General features: G+C 45.8%; 1 protein-coding gene across 9 annotated transcripts in view; it reads right to left on the bottom strand.

Annotated features, from left to right (window-relative positions):
- TMEM63C (transmembrane protein 63C) overlaps nucleotides 1-16,472 on the bottom strand; it is a 76,332-nt gene extending 59,860 nt beyond the window's left edge. For 7 of the 9 annotated variants that reach the window (XR_005363596.1, XM_038545394.1, XM_038545393.1 and 4 more), the window contains exon 1: nucleotides 15,075-15,230. The gene's annotated coding sequence lies outside the window, so the exon portion shown is untranslated. Of the gene's footprint in view, nucleotides 1-9,595; nucleotides 9,761-15,074; nucleotides 15,231-16,310 lie in introns of those variants that run through there. The other 2 variants (XM_038545400.1, XM_038545395.1) reach the window with 2 other exon arrangements.
- Nucleotides 16,473-22,430: the final 5,958 nt, after the last annotated feature.

Here is a 22,430-nt window from a genome sequence, read left to right as displayed (position 1 = left end):
TTTTCCCCTAGTATATGTGTATATCTCTATACACACATACACACACATGCCTAAAACTGTATTAAGCAATATTCATCTATTCTTAATAAATAAGAGTTAAAATTGAGACCTTATGTAGTCAAAGCGATCTTGAAAAAGAAAAACAAAGCTAGAGGTATCAGATTTCAAGTTATACCAAGTGGTAGTAATCAAAAGAGTATGGTACTTGCATAAAGATAGACACATAGATCAATGGAATAGAGCAGAAAACCCAGAAATAAATCCCAATTATAAGGTCAATTAATCTTCAACAAAGGAGGAATGATACACAATGAAAAAAAGACAGTCTCTTCAACAAATGGTATTGGGAAAACCAGATAGCAATATGCAAAAGAATGATACTGGACCACCTTCTTACACCATACCCAAAAATAAACTCAAGATGAATTAAAGACCTAAATGTGAGACCTGAAACCACAAAAATCCTAGCACAGGCAGTAATTTCTGTAGGAAATTACTACATCATCAGCTGTAGGAACATTTTTCTAGGTATGTCTCCCGAGGCAAAGGAAAGAAAAGCAAAAATTAACTATTGGGACTACATCAAAAATAAAAAGCTTTTGCACAGTGAAGGAAAAACAGAAAGGCAGCCTACCGAATGGAGAAGATACTTACAGATGACATATCTGATAAAGGGTTAGTATCCAAAATATTTAAAGAACTTCTAAAATTCACCATCTCAAAACCAAATAATCCAATTAAAAATGGGTAGAAGTCCTGAACAGACATTTATTCAAAGAAGACATCCAGATGGCCAACAGACACATGAAAGGATGCTTAATATCATTCATCATCAGGGAAATGCATATCAAAACCACAATGAGCTATCACTTCACACCTGTCAGAATGGCTAAAATCAACAATACAGTGTTGGCGAGGATGTGGAGAAAAAGGAATGCTTGTGTACTGTTGGTGGGGATGCAAACTGATGCAGCCACTGTGGAAAACAGTATAGAGATTCTTCAAAAAATTAACAGTAGAACTACTGTACAATCCAATAATTGTACCATTAAGTATTTACCCCAAAAAAACAAAAACAGTCATTCAAAGGGATACATGCACCCCTTGGTTTAAAGCAGCATTATCTGCAATAGCCAAACTATGCAAGCAGTCCAAATGTCATCCACAGATGAATGGAAAAAGAAAAGGTGGTATATACACATAATGGAATATTATTTGGCCATAAAAAAGCATGAAATATTGCCATTTACAATGACATGGATAGAGCTAGAGAGTATAATGCTAAGCAAAATAAGTCAGAAAAAGACAAATACCATATGATCTCACTTAAATGTGGAATTTAAGAAACTAAACAGACGAGCAAAGGAAAAAGAGAGACAAACCAAGAAACAGATTCTTAACCATAGAGAACAAACTGATGATTACCAGAGGGGATGGGTGACAGAGGGTATGGAATTTAAAGAGTGTATTTATCATGATGCAAGAAAAATAAAGTAAAATGATAAAAACATTTTAAAAAAGAGGTACAATCAGAGACATATGTTGAACTTTACCAAATGCCTTTAAGGCATTTTTAGCATTTATGGAGATGTTTATGTGATTTTTTTTTTACCTCTTTTGACCTATTACTATGTTCAAAATAGCCCCACTTGCTTGCAGTGTATTTGTTTTTTAAACATACTGCTGTGCGACTCTATTTGCTGCTATTAATTTATTAATTTTGCACCAATATTCATAAATTAGATTTTTTTCAGTAATTTCTCTTTTTTGGCACTCTTTGTCATGCTGTGCAGGCTTCATAGACTAATTTGGAATCTTTCCCTCTCTATGATCTGGTATGGTTGGTGCAACTTAAAAAACATGCTATTAGGGACTCCTGGGGGCTCAGTTGGTTAAACATCCAATTCTTGATTTCAGGTCAGGTCATGATCTCAGGGTCATGGGATTGAGCGCCACATCGGCCTCCACACTGGGCATGGAATCTGCTTGGGATTCTCTCCCCACCCCCTCTCTGCCCCTGCCCTGCTCTTTCTCTCTCTCCTCCTCCCTCTGCCCCTCCCCTGCTCGTGCTCTCTCTCCCTCAAAATAAATAAAGAACATCTTTTTTAAAAACAGAATTATCCCATCCTTGAAGGTTTATAAAAATTCAAAGTTGGCAGAACCCCAGGTTTTTTGGGGTGGAGTTTTATGAAAATGCAGTTTCTATCATGATTATTGATCTGTTGAGGCTTTCTAGTTAGTTCTTCTGGGGTCAAACTGGTGATTTAGATCTTCTCAGAAAACTGTCAGTTTCAGCTGATTTTCAACTGAATTCACATGTGGTCAAGCACAGTATCCCCTAAGAATTCTTTCTCTTTTCTCTATATAGTGCCTATTTCCCTATTTTAGTGTTCAATTTTACATATTTGGCTCATCCCTCTCCCAATCCCCATTAGATTACTTAGACTTTTTTTTTTTTTAAGAATTTATTTATTTATTCATGAGAGACGGAGAGAGAGAGGCAAAGACATAGGCAGGAGAAGCAGGCTCCCTGCGGGGAGTGCAACACAGGACTTGATCCCAGGACCCCGGGAACACACCCTGAGCCAAAGGCAGACACTCAACCACTAAGCCACCCAGGTGCCCCTACTTAGACTTTAAAAAATCGTCCAATGACTCATGCTGTTCAAACAGTAGCCTACTGACCAGATGCACACCCAGAGATACAGAAGCTGGAATCAGGGACATCGATGAGGAAAGGAGTGGGGGAAGGGCAGCTTGACAAACACAAGCCAGGAAACCTTTAAAAAGTGCAGAGAGCCCCAGCACATATGCCCTGGCCTTGAACATCCTGCATCTCCTTTTCACAAGTTCCCCACACCCAGTAAAATCCGACAACTCCCACCCCGCCTTCAACGCCCAGCTGTCACCTCCTCTTGGAACCTTTCCTGGCTTTCCTGGGAAAAGTCGATGCCTTTCCTCTGACATTCAAGATTACTTTTGTTTTTAACTTGGAAAATATTTTTTTTTAAGATTTTATTTTAGGGACGCCTGGGTGGCTCAGCAGTTGAGTGCCTGCCTTTGGCCCAGGGCGTGATCCTGGAGTCCTGGGATCGAGTCCCACACCGGGCTCCCTGCATGGAGCCTGCTTCTCCCTCTGCCTGTGTCTCTGCCTCTCTCTGTGTGTCTCTCATGAATAAATAAACAAAGTCTTTAAAAAAAAAAAAAAAGATTTTATTTTAAAGTAATCTCTACACCCAATGTGGGGCTCAAACTCACAACCCCAAGATCAAGAGTCACATGCTCCACCAAATGAACCAGCCAGATGCCCCTAATTTTGAAAACTTTTAAACACCAAAAAATTAAAAGAATAAAACCAATGGAATTAACCAGTGTTAACATTCTGTCATTTTTGTATCGGATCTTTTTTGTTAAGAAAACATTACTGACAAATTAAAAGTCTTTCCTTCTATCCACCAGCACCAGCTCCTTCTTTCTCTAGCCAAAGACCACCACAAGCATGAATCTAGTAGCTACTGCAACATGTTTACATCCATAAATGACAAATAGTATTGTTTGTGATTTCCACTAAAATGAAATGTTCTTGAATGGTATTTTTCTGCAATTTCCTGTTCCTCGCAATATTGTTTGAGATTTATTTATGTGTGTGTTTCTTGAGGTGTAAGTCACAAAACATAAAATTCCCCAATTACATGTGATCTACCTGCTGCATAAGAACACATTTTTAGTTGTCTGCTCCGTCAGTGTAGACACTGAAGAGACTGAGATGGAGACCTCTTGTGCTTCCAGCACTGCTACCCTAGATATCTTTGGAACTGTCTCCTCATGCACACACATGGGTTTCTCTAGGTAATTATACACCTAGATGCAAAACTGTTGGGCATGAAGTATGTACATTTTCAGCTTTGAATGTCATTGCCAATATAGCTTCTGGCGCTCTGTCCTGCCGTTATTATAGCATTTCTGTAGCTGTTGCCACAATCAGTTGACTTGCCTACCTGCCCCCTCCCCATGAGTTACCAGAGGGCATGTGTGTGACTGGCACTCAATGAACACTTGACAAATGGAAGGATGAGCTCACTGTCTAGCACAAGAGACAGACACTAATGGGACAAGGACAAGACTATGAGACCTCCACTGGCTGGGATCCAGGGAAGGCTTCATGGAGGAGGTGGCATGTGAGCTGGACTCTGAAAGGCGCTGTCTGACCAAATGAAGATGGGGATGACGAAAGGACGGGCCGGGAGGAAGGAGTGGGTCAAACAGCCTGGGCATCTTTCATTTGCCAAGAGTAGTGGTTCTGCTGAGCTAAGTAAGGGGTGAGCATGAGCGGGGAGGGAAGGGCAGTGTGTGTACTTAGTAAAATCTTCAAGGTGATCTGATGCATCTCGCATCCCATGCAGGGAGAGCCTCTGAGCCAGAGTGGAGTGTATGGGAAGCAGGAAGGAAGCAGGAGGGCAGGCTGGGAAAGGTAATTGGGTTTAATCCAAGCTCAGTCTCTGATGGCAGGCTCTGGGAAGCCGGTAAGAAGTGACCAGGTCAGAGATGGGCTCAAAGATGACTCATCTGATAAGCAGGCAGATAGCTGTGATACCCGGGCCTGGGTCTAGACGTAGGTCAGAGAACCTTTGCCTCCCCACCCCTCTCCCTCCTCTGTCTCTTGGGACAGATAGACCACAGGGCCTGGACTTGTGCCTCAGACCCACAGGAGAGTGCTGGGACTTGGGCCTCTCCGCGTCCTCCACTTTGTGGCTCTGTGAGCACAGGCCTAGGCTGCCTGTCCCCTCCATCTGGCTGTCTCATGCAGGTGTCCAGGCCAGGGAGCTGGGGAGACCCCCCGGGAAGCTCGAAGCCAAGGCCCCTGCACTGAATCTCCTGCCTAGCTCAGCCCCTCTGATCGAGCCTGCAGCGTGTCCCAGGGCGGAGGTATGGGTGGGGTGGGAATGCCATCCGTCCATAATCCCGGCTATCCTTCAGCAGGGCCAGGCTCTTGGCACCCAGCCCAGAGTGGAGGGAAAGGGGAGAAAGCCTGACCTTCACTTCCAAGTCCTTTTGTCTTAAGCAACTTCAGCAAAACCACCAGCAGCGGCAATAGCAGGTGAACGGAGGATGTGTCAGCCGTGCTCAGGGGAGGAGGGACACTCCACTGGAGTCAGACAGGCCTGGAGCCACTTTGGTGCCCCTGTGCATGTGTGTGCATGCGTGGGGTTGTGGCTGTTAAAACCTCTCTAAGCCTCAATATTCCCATCTATCAAGTGGGCTGTTCACACCTGCACTGCCCCTCACCCGGGGCGTGCAGGGGATTTAAAGGAATAACAAGGGATGCGAGGTCCCTGAGTGGCACCAGGACCTCAGGGCAGAGACATGGTTCAGCCTGTCGTTCCATTGCCTGAGCAGCTCTCCCCAAAGGCTGGCCCTACTTTACAGCCCTGGGCCCATGAGATCCCAGCCCAGAAGGGATCCTGGGTCCAACAACAGTTTGTCTGCTGTACAGGACAGACATCCTCCACACCTGTCCCACATGCCCCACACACTCCCTCTGGTTCTGAGGAGACCTCCCCATCTGCCAACTCTTTCGTTCAGAGGGAACAGCTCAGTTCAAACAGTGCCAGAAGCAATCCACACTATTGATTAGCCATTGCCAAAAGCATGGCCAGCCAGCCCACAGACCCTGGACAGCCTGCCACTGAGCAAGTATAGGGGAAGCACAGGGAAAGAAGGGGGATCCCGGTCACTAAGCACATGCAGGCATATGAGCCTTTCCACTTCTTTCCATTCATCCTCATGCTGGCCCCCTGATGTGGGGATTATTTCACCATGTTGTGAACAAGACTCATAGAAGTGAAGCAACCACATAATGAAGCAGGTGGAAACTCAGCTCCCAAGTGCCCCCAGACAGGGTCTCTCTGTGTGCCTTGTCCCCCCACACTCTTGTGCCCCCAACAAAGCCCAATTGGCTTCCCCATGGGGCTCATTCGCCTTCTGCAGCATTTCCAGCCTATGGTCCAACTATTGCCACGCAGACACCAGAGGTGATGAGGCTCCCACATCAAAACCCAACACACGGCCACGTCCCCAGCCAACTGGCCACAGGCACATCTTCCCCATCTGTATCTCCCAAGACCTCAGGATGCCTTTCTCTTCTGACAGGATCCCATGACTGAGGCCAGTGTCCCTCTGACTGGGCACAACTCTGAGAAGACTCAGCCGATCTCGTCTTGAGGGTGCTCGTGAGGAAGAGCAGAGTAGAAGGGTGGGAAAAATAGATGGTGGGAGCCCAGGACACTTGGATCCTGGTTTTGTAAGCGGATCCAGGCTTCAATTCCCTTTTGGAACAATCACAGCCTCAGACTGCTAGGAAGGAACTTGGCAGCTTGGTTGCACTCCTTGCCCTGGAAATACGGGATGTAGGGTTCTGGCCACAGGTACTCTTCTAAAGAGTAGCCCTTGTTTTGCCCAGGGCAGTCTGGACAGATCCATGACAAGAACACATGGTACCTCATGAGTTGCCCAGGTTCCCATCCCAGCTCCCCCTGGAACCCTATTTTACACAAGTTGCACCAGTCAACTCATGGTAAGAACGGGGCGGGGGGGGGGGGGTCCGGTCCACAGCACTCATGCTGGTGTGTGAGCCAGGAAAACCACAGCTTTCCCAGGACAGAGAGGAGAGGACTTAGTGCCCTGCCTCAGGCACGACAGTGCACTTCAAGCTGCTGAGCTCACGTCCTCTGAGCATCTTGATTACGGTCAGTCCCAGAGTGAGTCTGCCTAAAGCTCCAAAGGCCCCATGGCCTCCTGCACCCTGGGCACTGTGTGCAAAGAGCTCCCAGCACTTTATGCTCATTATCTCCACCGTTCTTCCACCAGCTGCTTCCCAGGGAGAACCAGAGGAGAAAGAGCGTCCCCAGCTGTGAGTCAGTGGGAGGTAAGAGGCCGGCAGCAAGGTCCACCATGCCACCAATCACCAGTACTTTACTGCGTGGGGATCCTGCTAAATATCATAGGCAGCCAAGGAAGGGGAATAGAAGCCCTCAAGGGCCAAAATACAACTTGAGGTATGTTGGGGAGGATCAGCCTACCTTCCAACCTTTGAGGGGTACCCTACACTGGCCACAGCGGAGAGGGCATCCTCCATAGCAGGCATAGCCACATGTTCCCCAGGGAAGCTAGAAACAGCCTCAATCTATACCACAGTCTCCAGGAATAACACTACCCACCTGCAATAAATGCATGACATGCTTCCAAAGCCCTCTGACCCAACTGGGAAGGTGTTCTCATGCCCAGCTGTCAGGTAGGAAAACTAAGGGCAGGATGCCAATCAGTAGGGACTCTGGTCCAGAACCAGGTGCCCTGCTCCTCTGTAAGTGGTTCTTCTCCCACAAGCCAAGAGCCTCTCTGCCACCTGCCCCTGCCTCTGCCAGTCGGGAGGCACATACCGTCAGCTCCCCAGGACCACAGGGCAGTGGCCTTCCTCCTGGAGAAGGGCTAGAAGGGACCCTCAGGGATCCCAGCAGAGGAGCTGGACACATGGCAGGTCCTCTACTCTCTCTGGCCTTGTACTGTCACCCCCATGGGCAGCTAGTTCTGATCTAGTTTACTGGCAACCCTATCCCTTCCCAAAGGTCACCCCAGTGATTACTGGTGATCATCAAGCAGCCCAAGCCATGCTGCAGAATCACCGGGGTCTAGCTTCAGGGGCTCTGTGCTCAAGGGGTGTGTCCAAGGAGCAGCATCCACGTGCCAGGCACAAGCTAACTCCCTTTCACTTAGAATCAGGTTGGGCTGGCCAGAAACTCCCAGCCTGTGATGCTATCAAAGAGGAAACTGAAGTCACTGGGGTCTTCTCCCAGCTGTGGTCACAACCACTGGCACCAGGGCAGAAGGGATGGGTGCCCTTGCCCCTGAGGGCCCCACAGAAATCGTGTTACGGGATAGGTAACCAAGTGACTGATTTTGGCTTCCTTCTTCTAGCTGCTTCTTTCTTTTTAACTTGAAAACATCTCGTAAAGGAGGAGAAAATGCCAGGGCTGTGGCCTCTCACTGACAGCCCCTTCCACCCCTCAGGAGGCACTCATGGCCTCACCCTACCAGGGCTGGGAGCTGTAGCAAGAGGAGAGGAAGGGGCCTCATCCACAGCCCGGTGGTGGGCCAGGGAATAGGAGACCTGTGTGTAGGCGAGAGACCTGGAGTAACGCACTGCACCCTCTGTGCCTCAGTTTCCTTGCCTGTACCACAGTGCTGTCTGGCTCCAGCTCTAAAATACAATATAGCTCTCTCCCTACCTCAGTTTCCTTCCAGAGAAAGGCACCTGCTTCAAAAAGAAGAAAGACAAGGTGAATTCAGGAAAAGTTCACCTCCAAGAGCCACAGATCCGACAGTAGTCCATTTCCCCTGGGGACAGGAGTTGGGGAGAGAGCAAGGGTGAGCTGCTACAGAGGATGGCGTCGAGAGAGGGCCAGTCTACCAACATGGTTCCCCAGCCTCTTCTCCAGTGAGACACAGGCCAACAAAGGAGAAAGTTCATCTCCTGGTCCCCTGTCCTTCCCACGGCAGCCTGGGAACTTGCAGGTGGCTTCCATCAAGGCCAGTTGGTACAGAGACTGATGCCCAGAACCGGGCTGCCCCCTCGTACCTTCCTCTCCCAGAAGCCAACTCCCTCTCTCCCCGAACCCACAAGGATGGTAGAGGCCCACAGTCCCTTGAGTCTCTTGAGCAATTTTCTCCTGGCCCCAGACAATTCTTATCCTTGCAGCGTTCCCACCCATAACACCTCAGGGGCCCATGCAGAAGCTGTACCCGCCTCCATTCTCAAGGAGGGGGAAAGGGGGCCTTGGGGTGGGGTGGTCCACCCCAGATGGGACCAGGGGTCCGGAGAGCCGGATTGGCCCCCGCCCCTCCAGAGAGCTCAGATGGTCAAGGCAGTGGCTGGGAGGCCAGCTCTGTAGGACCTGCTGAGTGACCTTGGTGAAGCCACAGCACCCCTGCGCCTCAGTTTCCCCAGGCCCATCACCCAAATGCAAAGTTTCTCCCTCAAGGCCAAGATGAGGACGGAGGCAAGAGCCTTTCTGTGAGAGCACGGGGGAAGGGGCGGCCTGCTCCAGCGCCGGCCGGGAGCCCAGCCCACTGCACCGGGCGAGCCCCCCACCCGGCAGCGCCCAGCGGCGACGCTGCCAGAACTCAGGGCGGTGAAGCAGGCTGCGGGGGAAGCGCCACCCTCGGGGCCCGGCCCAGCCCAGCGAGGGGGCGGCACGCCCGGGACTCCCCGCGGGGGCACGGTCCAGGGAGCAGCCCCCCTGGCTCCCGCGGCGCAGCGGCCCCGGCCCCGGCCCCGGCCCCGGCCCTCCCCGGCGGGCAGCTCACCCGGCGTCCCCGGTGCAGGCCGGCGGGCGGGCAGCGCTCCCGGAGCCCGGCGCAGTGCCCCCGCCCCCGCCCCCGCCCCCACCCCTCCGCCGGGCCCGGGAGCCGAGAGCCGCCCCCCCCCCGTCCTGCGCCCCTCCCCGCCGGCGCGCCCCGGCTGCTCCGCCGCGCGCCCTCCCCACCTGCGCCCGGGCGTGACGGCCCAGCCCCAGGCGGGGGGCTCCGGCCACGCGCCTACCTGAGAGCGGCCCTCCCGCGGCCCTCCCGCGGCTGCTCGAGCCGGCCCCACCTGGCGAGGGACTGTCAGCAAATTCCGCGCTGCAGCACCGCGGGAGCGGCGTCCCGGCTCCGCCCCGGCTGAGCCAACCTTGCTCCGCCCCAAGGCTGCTCTGACCCACCGGGGCCCCGGGCCCGAGGAGCCCCGACGGAGGCCCGGGCTCCGCCTCAGAGACCCCGTCGCTACCAGGAACCGTCTGCAAATTCCCATCCCGAACGCACCAGGCTGCGGGTCCCTTGCAGAAAGGGCTCCGGCTCCGCGATGCCCTGGGCCTCGGCGGCTGTCTTGCTGCTCTCTGGCCACCCCCCCACCGCACCCCCCCACCCCAAACTCTCCTCTGAGGCTTGTCCTCCTTCCAAACCAACCCACCCCCACCCCTCCACCCCCAGTGCCAACCAAAGCAAGAAAAGATGCGCAACCACACAAAGGTAGCAGGGTTCTGGCCCGCCCTGGGACCCGCTCCTGGAGCCCAGGGGCTGATACCCCCCAGCAGAGAAGAGATCTACAAATTGGCCACAGCCCTGCCTGGGAGGCCCGAAGGAGTGGGCTGGGTCATTTCCAGTTTGTGAGGGCCACAGTCCGCTGCATGTCTCCAAATTCATCAAAGTCCTGGCTATTCTGCTAGAAATAACTGCTTTGAGCCCTGGCAGCAGGTACCAGTGTTTCAATGTTTGAACCCCCAAGGATCAGTATGCAGAGTAAGGGGGTGGTGGTGAATGTCGTTCTCACTTTCCCAGGCAGAGGCCCAGGCACGTCTATTTAATAGACATTATCCTGTACTTTTAGTACAATAGCTAATGGGTGAAGAGAGCTGCCGAACAATCTCTGAAAGGGACTGTATACAGTTTTATAAGGGTAACATACTGATCATTAGGAGTTGTTAGCAATAAGGTGAGAAGACCCAAGAGGAAGCAGCTGAGTACAAGGTCATGCAATGCTGCAGGGAAGGGAGCTGTGCTTTCATGGATTGCTTCCCCCTAACCAGCTGCACAAAGCCCTCTCTCAGGCTGGCGCCTTTGTTATGTCCCTCGCTGCCATGCATCTACTCCCCACCTCACTCCTTGGTTCTTCTGATCCAGCCACCCCTTGGACCCAAAGTGAGCCACTAGACAGATTCCAGCAATATCTGTCCATTCCCTCCCTCACTCCCCCCATTCATTCATTGATTTTTTTCATTCATGGGATAGGAAGGGCTTTGGGACATTACCTCCCAGTGTCCAAGGGGCATCGGGGTCTGGGTTTCAGCCCAGGCACAGCTGTGCTGTGTAATCTTGGGTAACTCACTTGATCTGACTTGTTTTCCCCTCATCTGTAATCCTGAGGGGGCTGGGCTAGTGAGAGTCTAAGGCATCTCTGGCCTAACATTTGTTACTCTCTTCTATAATAAGGGCTGGCGGGAACAAAGAGCGGACCAGATAAATGCAAGAGCATCATTTAAGAATTCTAGCTGCCTGGATTCGAATCCCAGCTGGGCCATCTAAATATGGGGCTTAACCTATATGAAAGTCACTCTTTGCATGTGTAAAATGAGAGAAATAATAATAACTTTGGAGGGTGGGGATGAACTGAAATATTGTATACAAAGTAGATGCTCAGTGGATATGAGTGGTTGTTGCCATTGTTACAGTACTGGCAGGAGAGAGAAAAGTCTGCACAGAAGCAGCTTGCGGCTGCTCCTCTCTTTTCTCTATTTCCTCATTACAGAACTAGGGTGGAGGGACTGAGGATCTTGTGTAATGGAGCTAACAGCTGCTCCTTAGAAAGGCCCTGCGTTAAGTGGGAAGAACATGGTCTTCAGACCCAGTTGAACCTTGGTTCAGATCTGAACGTTGTCTCTTAATAGCTCTGTGACCTCGTACAAGTTACTTAACCATGCTGGGATTAACTTCATCATCTGTAAAACAGGCGCCCTGACACAAACGGAAGGGGTCTTATAATAGTACCTACCTCGTAGAGTGGCTAGGAATATAAAATGCATGTAAGGTACTTAACTCAGTTTTTCACATACAGAAGATGCAGGTCATTGTTAATGTCCCTTCCCGGAAAAACCTAGATAAAATGGTGGGAAGACCCTACACTGAAATTCCCAGGCATCCCGGACTGACTATCCTGGGAGGAGACTGAGTTGTAAGTATTCGAACCCAGATCAAGAGCTGGTTTCAGCAGCTCTCCATCCCCTTTTCCAAGGTGCCATCCACACAGAACCTGTGCAGCCTGCCTCCCTAGATAATCCTGACCCATGGACATGCCCTCTGGTGGGAGGTGAGGCCAGAATGGAAAGGTGGAAGCAGGTCTTCAAAGACCTCAAAGACAAGGCTAAGAAGTTTGGACTTGACTTAGTAGGCCCAAGTGAGCCATGGAAAGTTTTTGAGCAGAAGCAAAGGAAGACTAATAAGCCTACACCCAAACCCACTCCCACTCCTAGAAACAAGACCTGGTAGGCATCAAGGATGTACACTAAAGGGAGACACGACAAATTGAACTCCAATTTAAAAATATTTTAAAGGGATCCCTGGGTGGCGCAGCGGTTTAGCGCCTGCCTTTGGTCCAGGGCGCGATCCTGGAGACCTGGGATCGAATCCCATGTCGGGCTCCCTGTATGGAGCCTGCTTCTCCCTCTGCCTGTGTCTCTGCCTCTCTCTCTCTCTCTCTCTGTGACTATCATAAATAAATAAAAATTTTAAAAAAATAAAAAAAAATAAAAATATTTTAAAAAATAAAATAAAGGGAGATACAGAAGAGGAAGAATGAGAACCCGTCCAGTGATACAATCGAAGAGATGACCCCAGTGTCCTAACCAACTGAACACCAACCACCTGGTTGAGTGTGAAACTGGTAGAAGATGCTCAAGGAAAAGAAATGAATAGCTGAGGCTTTGTGGACCTGGGAGGCTTTTGAAGGAAAGGTGCTTTCAGCTTGTAGGTGCTGAGAACATTTTTTCATGCTCTTATGTGGATTGAGGTGGGAGCTCTATGAAAGACAATGACTGCTATGCTACTATCTTTATGACTCTTTCGTCAACCTCCAGTGGAACATAATCCAGAACAACAGCAAAGAAACCAAAGGTTTCTGAGCAATCCAGCAGATGGTACTGTCAAACTGTCAAAATCGGGTGCTTTTCCGCAGAAGAGTACCTCGTATCTTCAATGAGAGCCGACCTACATTTACTCTACATGTCATTTCAACACACCCAGTGAGGCAGAGACTGCCAAGGGTCCCCTTATATCCTTTCCTTCCCACTTCCTTTTTATTTTTTATTTTTAAAAGATTTTATCTATTTATTCATGAGAGAGGCAGAGACAGAGGGAGAAGCAGGCTCCACGCAGGGAGCCCGATGTGGGATTTGATCCCGGGATCACACCCTGAGCCAAAAGCAGATGCTCAACCGCTGAGCCACCCAGGTGTCCCCTTCCCACTTCCTTTGTAGCAGTAGAGCTTCCAACAAAGATTAAAACCTGGATGCCTGGCTACCTTGCCAGAGACTACATTTCCCAGCCTCCCTTGCAGCCAGTTGCAGCTACCAAGTTCTAGCCAATGGGATGTGAGTGGAAGCGATGCTTCATTTCTGGGCCCCATTCTTAAGAGGAAGCTGCTTGCTGCCTGCTCCCCACTTCCTCTTTACCCCTGTGCAGACTGGACCAGGGGCAAAGGGGTGAGGTGGGAAGCAGCATTGATGAAGCTGACATGGACAATACCCTCGGGTTGCCCAGTCACCAAGACATTAGGAACCTGTGGTTCATAATGACCTGGAGGGGAAGACCACTTAGACTGCTGCTGACCACCTTGGTTTCTGTGACAACAGCTGAACCAGAAGCCTAACTGATAAACCTAGTTTCCTGATTGTCAAGCCCACAGAAGATGAGCAGGAGCACATTGGAAGAAAAAAGGACTCATAAATAAGCAAGCACAATGAAATAAGCAAAAGTCCAGAGCAAAAGAAGATAGGACAACTAGGAAACAAAGCCAGAAGTCATTTCGTTCTGGGTCATTCCAAAAAGATTGGGGACATTACAGGGTAATGTTGGAAATATGCTGAATCATTAAGGAAGTTTAATTCTGACCAAATGTTTTCTTTTAAAATGAAAGCAGTGTTCTATTTGGAAAGTATTTCTGATCAACAATGGTTAACATAAAATAAAACATATACATTTAAGGGTAGAGACCTTCAGCACCCAGAAAACTCAGCCATCCAAAATTATACTTCAAGAGTCAGATAGCAGAGATTTTGGTTCATTGATATTTACCTTCTCCCCTACTATATTATAGGTCAGATTATAGCCCCTTTTTCTTTTAAATCCTATTATCTAGAGCAATGCCCTGACTCAATAAATACTTCTGAATGGCACTGGAGGTGAGATCCCAGAGCTTAGCACGGTCTCACTGATTTCACTGATCCATTATTGATCAGTGAAATTGCCTGAGGTCTCAACCATTCCAGTGGAGAGGACAAGGACATAGCCCTCACAAGAGTGTTATGGGCCCACGGTGGCCCTGGTACCTCCCCATTGTTGTCTAGAAATCATCTCATCAGAAACATTCCCCTGAGCTCATAAACACCTACACACACATGGATGATCATTGCAGAACTGAATGAAATTGCAAAAAACAAACACAACTGTATACAACCTATGCAACTGTTCATGGCCTTTGTATGCTGCCCAGATGAGATGTTCAGGAAAACTCAAAATGACAGGGAAAAGGTAGGAGACCTTTCTAGTGAGATAGATGTGCTCACTGCCTATTTTTCATTTGTTTGATTCCACTGGTTTTAGGTTTCAAGGCAGGAGAGCTACACTAGAGTCTCTATCACCCCAGACCTGGTGCTGGGTCAAGACTGCTGGTGCTGGATAAGCCTGCTAGGGAATAAGCAAAGAAGGGAAGGTGGCTGTGGTCCAGAGGTGATGAGCAAGAGACTTCACAGATTTTGCTATACGACCCATATAAATATAAACTCATGCCACTAACAGGGACAGTATTTTTAAGGCAAAACCACATCACTATTCACACTTTGACAATCCAGATACTCTAGGGTATCTGCTGCCCCCCAAGAGCTGAACCAAAGCTCTCCAAGAATGTGAATCCATTTTTTGGAACTTGGGTTTCTGTCACACACTCTGATCTGCTTTTCTGAACAGAAGGGAATTTGATTTCCTGTGCAGAAGGTAAGGGAGCAATGTATTGAGGTGGAAAATTATTTTTCCAGTGCCTTCCATCTAACCAGACATGAAGTTGTAGATTTCAAGAAAGAACAAGCCCTCAGGTTTCAATCCAGAAACATAGCACTGATCCCTCATTGGAAGCTGACGTTCCTCAGGTTGATGGGGCCAGAGTGGAGAAGCCAGGCAGAGAATGGCAGAGAATTCTGAGCCTCCCCTCTGCTGGCACAGGCTAGCCTCCCTGCCCCCCAATTATCCTGACCTCAGGCTAGAGCCCCACTCACCAGTGTTCCACCAGGTAGATGCTTTTAGCTAGTAGCCTCTTTTACTAGTACTTCTGTCTGGGAAGAAGGGAAATTCATGACTGGTGGGAGGTCACTCGCATCCACCAACAACAGCCACTACCAATGATCAATATTAGAAACTTCTGGTGGGCCAGGTCAGCGGCAGATGCTGATGACATCACAAAGGAAGCACCTCTGTTGTGCTGGAACTCTGTGGAGGCATGTGAAGGGAGGGTTTTCCCAACCAGAATTGAGACAACCTTGAACATGATGAGACAGATCTGAGTATTTGAAGCCTATGCAGTTTCACCTCAATTCTGTCTTGAGTCTGGCTGATGCCCTGCAGAATTAGGCTGATAAGAACACTTGAGTCTTGGAATGCCTGGGTGGCTCAAAGGTTGAGCATTTGCTTTTGGCCCAGGGCCTGATCCCGGATTCCCAGGATTGAGTCCCACATTGGATTCCATGCGTGGAGCCTGCTTCTCCCTCTGCCTGTGTCTCTGCCTCTCTCTCTCTGTCTCTCATGAATAAATAAATAAAATCTTTAAAAGAAAAAGAATACTTGAGTCTTCCTGTTGATATTTCATTAACGCTAAAGCCTCCCCACCCCACCAGATGGATCCTCACAAGGCAGAAACATGGGTTTCCTATTGGATATTTTCTGGGCTTTAGAGAGAGGATCCCCTCTTCATTGCCAGGTTCTTAAAATCAACTGTTATATCCGTTCCACTAGGAATTGGCATCTGTTTTGGTAATGAGACCTTTTTGTTGTTGTTTTATACTCTTTATTAATATCATAAAATACATACACATACAAAAATGTATATATAAATAATATAAATGAGCACTATAATGAATAATCATAAAGCAACTTTGTGTTTTACACAACTTTGTGTAACCACTACCCAAGTCAAGAAATAGGATATTATCACCACCCTGTGTTGGTTCCCAATCACACTCCTTCCTCCTCCATCAGACCTCTATCCAGAGATAACCTGTCCTGCCCTTAGTGGTAATCCTGTCTTCCTTTTCTTTACCCCTTCACCATCTGCAATCAGTATAGTTAGGTTTGGTCTGTTTTTTTTTTTTTTAAGCGAACATTAACGGAACCAGAATCTGTACATACTTTACATTGGGTTTCTCTTACTCAACATATTTTTAAAATTCATCCATATTTTAGCATACAGTTGTAGTTTATTCCTTATTATTGCTGTATGGTATACACTAAACTCTCACCTTTGGCTGATCTTCTGTTTCTGTGCAAGCAGAAAGTAACAGGTAGGGCAGAGTGTAAACTACTTGGCTGAATTTTGAAGGACTGCCCCAACACAAGAGTCCATCTTCAAAGACTAGGAGATGTTTTTTTCTGTTGTTGTTCCAAATGTTTAAATAAATCTCACTCAAATCAGTAGCTGACTACAAATTTAATGGAATAGAGACTTCAGTGGCCACATATATAACAAAAAAACATAGATTTTGCAAAATTATTTCAGGAAAGACATTAAGCAGAATAATTTCGACAACAAGCAGCAACGACAAGCCCTGGAGAGAGAAAGACTGTAATTCCCAGAGTTGCCACGTTATAATATTCGAAATGTCTAGTTTCAACAAAAAATTATTAGGAATAAAAAGAAACAAAAAAGTGTGGCTCATATACAAGAAAAGAGGTGATTAATAGAAATTGTGCTGAGGAAGCCCAGACATTGGACTTCCTTAAAAATATTTTAAGTCGGGATCCCTGGGTGGCGCAGCGGGGATCCCTGGGTGGCGCAGCGGTTTGGCGCCTGCCTTTGGCCCAGGGCGCGATCCTAGAGCCCCGGGATCGAATCCCACGTCGGACTCCCAGTGCATGGAGCCTGCTTCTCCCTCTGCCTATGTCTCTGCCTCTCTCTTTCTGTGTGACTATCATAAATAAATAAAAACTTAAAAAAAATTTTAAGTCAACCAGTTAAAATATGCTCAAAGAATTAAAGGAAACCATGAGAATGGTGTCTCACCAAATAAAGAGATAGAAATTATAAAAAAGAGCCAAATAGAAATTCTGGAGCTGAAAAGTACAATAACTGAAATGAAAAATTCACCAGAAAGGCTCAACAGCAGAACTGAACGGACAAAAGAAGAATCAGCAAACCTAAAGATAGGTCAACTGAGATTATCCAGTCTGGGTAGAATAAAGAAAAAAAAAGAATAAAGAAAAATGAATAGGGCACCTGAGTAGCTCAATGGTTGAGCATCTGCCTTTGGCTCAGGTTGTGATCCCAGGGTCCTGGGATCAAGTCCCACCCACATTGGGCTCCTTGCATGAAGCCTGCTTCTCCCTCTACCTGTGTCTCTGCGCCCCCCCCCACCCCTGTCTCTCATGAATAAATAAATAAAATCTTTTTAAAAAAATCTTAAAAAAAGAAAAGGAAAAGGAATAGATACATCCTAAGGGAACTGTAGGACACAAGAATACCAATATGTGCATAACAGGAGAGCCAGAAGAAAGAGGGTGGGGGCAGAAAGAATATTTGAAGGGATAATGGAGCCATACTTCTCAAATTTTATGACAAACAATCTATACATCCAAGAAACTCAAATGAGTACAGATAGGATGAACTCATAGAGATCAACACCAAGGCACATTATAATTAAACTGTTGAAAGACAATCTTTAAACCAGCAGAAGAGAAGCAACACATCATGTACAAGGAACACTTGAGAAGATTACTCACTGATTTACTGTTGGAAAACATAGAGGCCAGAAGGCCATGGGATATCATAAGCACAGTGCTGAACGAAAAGAACCATCAATCAATAGATTGTCTACCTAGAAAAATGATCAAGAATGAAAGAGAGGGGTGCCTGGGTGGCTCAGTGAGTTGAGCATCCAACTCTTGGTTTGGGCTCAGGTCATGATCTCAGGGTCATAGAATCAACACCATGTCAGGCTCTGTGCTCAGTAGGGAGTCTGCTGGAGATTCTCTCTCTCCTTCTCCCTTTTCTCCTCCCCCCTACTCATGCTCAGTCTCTCTGTCTCTGAATAAATCTTTTTAAAAAAGAATGAAAAAGAATTTAAGACATTTCCAGATAAACAAAAACCGATATAGTTTACTACTAGGAAACCCGCATTTGAGAAATGCTAAAGGGAATCCTTCAGGTTGAAATGGAAGGACAGTAGACAGTAATTTGATTTCATGAAGAAACAAAAGACACTGGTAGAGGTAACTGTATAGGTAAATAAAAAAGTCAGTATTAACATATTATTGGTTTGTAGCTCCTTTCTTTCCTATATGATTTAAAAGAAAACTGGATAAAACAAAATATTATACATCTATGTGAACAAGCATACAATGTACAAAGATGTAATTTGTGACAACAGCAACATAAGGGTAGGTACAGAGCTATATAAGGGCAAAGCTTTTTGTATATTATTGAAACTAATCTGAACTAGATTGTTATAAATTAAGATGCTAACTGTAATCCTCAGAGCAACCACTAAGAAAATAATTTAAAAATATGTAGTAATAAAAATGACAAAGAAATTAAAATTATACACTAGAAAATAAGTATTTAACACAAAAAATGTTGTGTTGGAGAAAATAAACAAAAATAGCATAAGGCATACAGAAAATAAATAACAAAGTGACAGAAGTATGTCCTACCTTTTCAATAGTTATTTCAAACATAAATGAATTAAACTCTTCAATCAAAAGGCATATACTGGAAGAACGAATCAAAAAGAAATATCCAGGGATCCCTGGGTGGCGCAGCGGTTTGGCGCCTGCCTTTGGCCCGGGGCGCGATCCTGGAAACCCGGGATTGAATCCCACGTTGGGCTCCCGGTGCATGGAGCCTGCTTCTCCCTCTGCCTGTGTCTCTGCCTCTCTCTCTCTCTCTCTCTGTGACTATCATAAAAAAAAAAACCCAAATCCTCTTTTAAAAAATATATATATATCCAGGGATGCCTGGGTGGCTCAGTGGTTGAGCATCTGCCTTTGTCTCAGGTCAAGATTCTGGGGTCCTGGGATCGAGTCCTGCATCAGGCTCCCTCCAGAAAGTCTGCTTCTTTCTCTGCCTGTATCTCTGCCTTTCTCTGTGTGTCTCTCATGAATAAATAAATAAAATCTTTTTTAAAAATAAAAATAAATATAAATATCCAAGTATAAGCTCACAAGAGACTCAATGTAGATAAAAAAAACACAAGTAAGTTCAAATTAAAAGGATAAAAAAAGACATTTCATGTAAACAGTAATGAAAGAGAGCTGGAGTGGCCAACTAATATTAAAAAAATAGACTTTAAGACAAAATTGTTACAGAGACAAAGAATGACATTATATAATCATAGAAATAGAAACACTATATAAAATATATAATAATAACTACATAAAAAGGTCACTCTACCAAGGAGGTATAAAAACTGTAAACATATATGTGCCTAGCAACAGACTCCCCAAAATATATGAAGCAAAAACTGACAAGATTGGGGGAAATAAACAGTTTGATAATAATAATACCAATTTTGATAATGGATACAACTAGATACAGATCAGCAAGGATATGGTAGACTCGAACAACACCGTGAATGAACTAGACCTAAGAGACAGCTATGGAATTCTCCACCCAACAACAGCAGAATGCACATTCTTCTCAAGTGCACATGCAACATTCTCCAGTGTAGACCATAAATTAAGCCACAAAACAAGTCTCAGTAAGTTTAAAAAGATTGAGGCTTATGCAAAACATGTTCTCTGACCACAGTGGAATAAAATTAGAAAACAGAAAGAAATCTGTAAAACTAAAAAATATGGAAATTAAACAATACACTCTTTAATAACCAACGTTCAACATTCAAATAAGAAATCTCAAGGGAAATAAAAAATATTTTAAGATGAATAAAAATGAAAATACAACTTCTACAATTGACAAGATATGGTGAAAACAGTGCTCAGAGGGAAATCTATACATGTAATTTATACATGTAAATGCTTCCACTAAAAAAGAACAAAGATCTCTAACCAATAACCTGTACTTCCAACTTAAGAGTGAACTTAAGAAAGTAGAAAGAAGGATGGGATGGCTGGGTGGCTCAGCGGTTTGGCACCTGCCTTTGGCCCAGGGCATGACTGGAGAGTCCTAGGATTGAGTCCCACGTCAGGCTACCTGCATGGAGCCTGCTTCTCCCTCTGCCTGTGTCTCTGCCTCTCTCTCTCTCTGTGTATCTCATGAATAAATAAAATCTTTTAAAAAAAGAAAGTAGAAAGAAGGAAACAATAAAGATTGGGGTGGAGATAAATGATAGAAAGTAGAAAAACAACAAGGAATCAACAAAACCAAAAATTGGTGCTCAAAAAAAATCAACAAAATTGACAAATCTTTCGCTAGACTGAACAGAGAGAGAGAGAGAGAAAACTCAAATTTAAAAAATTTTTAATAAAAAAAAACTGTGGGGACATTATAACTGGCCCTACAAAAAATAAAAAGAATTATAAGAGAATATTGTGGACAGATGTATGCCAACAAACTAGGCAATTTAAGTGAAATGGATAAATTCCTACACACAATCTACCAAAACTGATTCAGGAAGTAGAAAATATGAACTGACCAGTAACAAGAGATTGAATCAGTAATCAAAAAACTTTCAACAGAAAAGGAAACCCTTGTACATTGTTCATAGGATTATTATGGAAAATAGTATGGAGGATCCTCAAAACAATTAAAAATAGAACTACTATATGATCTTGCAATTCCATTTCTGGGAATACATCAAAAGGAAATTAAAACACTAACTTGAAAAGATATCTGCACCCCAATGTTTGTAGCAGCATTGTTTACCATAACTAAGACATGGAAACAACCTTAAGTGTCCATTGATAGATGAATGGATAAAGAAGTTGTGGCGTGCACACACACACACACACACACACACACACACACACTGGAATATTATTCAGATGTAAAAATGAGGAAATCGGGCAACCCTGGTGGCCCAGCGGTTTAGTGCCGCCTTCAGCCCAGGGTGTGATCTTGGAGAGACCCTGGGTCAAGTTCCATGTCAGGCTCCCTGCATGGAGCCTGCTTCTCCCTCTGCCTGTGTCTCTGCCTCTCTCTCTCTCTCTCTTTCTCTCTCTCTCTCTCTGTCTCTCATGAATAAATAAATAAAATCTTTTTAAAAAAATGAGGAAATCCTGCCATTTGCAACAAATTGGTTGAAGCTTAAGGGCATGATGCTAAATGAAATAAGTTACACAAAAAAATTAAAAAAAAAAAAGAAATGTCACACAGGGAAAGACAAATAGTATGTGATCCCACTTTTATGTAAAAACTAAAAAAATAAAACAAATGAATGAACAAACAAACAAAAAGCAGAAACAGACCTGTAAGTAGAGAGAACACACTGATGATTGCCAGATGGGAAATGGGTGGGAAGATGAGCAAAATGGGTAAAGGGGAGTGAGAGATACAGGCTTCCAGTTATGGAATGAATAAGTCATGGGAATAGAAGGTATAGCACTGGGAAGATAGTCAGTGGTACTGGAATGATGCTGTATGGGGGACAGGTAGCTACACTTGTGAGCATAGCATAACGAATAGACTTGTTGGATCACTGTTGTACACCTGGAATGAATGTACCATTATATGTCGACTTTACTTAAATTTTTTAAAAGTGTACAATTTGAGGGATGCCTGGGTGGCTCAGCGGTTGAGCATCTGCCTTTGGCTTGGGTCATGATCTTAGGGTCCTGGGATGGAGTCTCACATGGGGCTTCCTGCATGGAGCCTGCTTCTCCTTCTGTGTATGTCTCTGCCTCTCTCTCTCTCTGTCTCTCATGAATAAATAAATAAAATATTAAAAATAACATTAATAATAAATTAATTTAAAAAGTGTACAATTTGAGGTGCTTGGGTGACTCAGTGTTTAAGCATCTGCCTTCCGCTCAGGTCATGATCTCCAGTCCTGGGATTGAGCCCTGCGTGAGGGCTTTGCACTCAGTGGGGAGTCTGCTTCTCCCTCGCCCTCTGTCTCTCCCCCAACTCGTGTTCTCTCTCTCTTTCAAATAATTACTTTTTAAAAATTAAAAAAATAAAAAAGTGTACAATTCCTGTTTTTAGTATATTCACAGAGTTGTATAGTCACCGCAGTCTGATTTTAGAACATTTCTGTCATGCCAAAAAGAAACCTCATGTCGATTAGCAGTCATGTCCATTCCTCTACCCTATCCCTCCGCCAACCCTAGAACTACTCAATTATTTTCTATATTCATAGATGTACCTACTCTGGACATTTCATATCAATGGAGTCATATGTGGTCTTTTAAAACTGGCTTCTTTCATCTAGTATAATATTTTCAAAGTTCCTCCATATAGTCCATTTACT

Source organism: Canis lupus, chromosome 8, assembly GCF_011100685.1.
Source record: "Canis lupus familiaris isolate Mischka breed German Shepherd chromosome 8, alternate assembly UU_Cfam_GSD_1.0, whole genome shotgun sequence".
Classification (NCBI taxonomy): domain Eukaryota; kingdom Metazoa; phylum Chordata; class Mammalia; order Carnivora; family Canidae; genus Canis; species Canis lupus.
The sequence above is the reverse complement of the archived record's forward strand: the minus strand, read 5'-3'. Positions and strand labels throughout refer to the sequence as shown.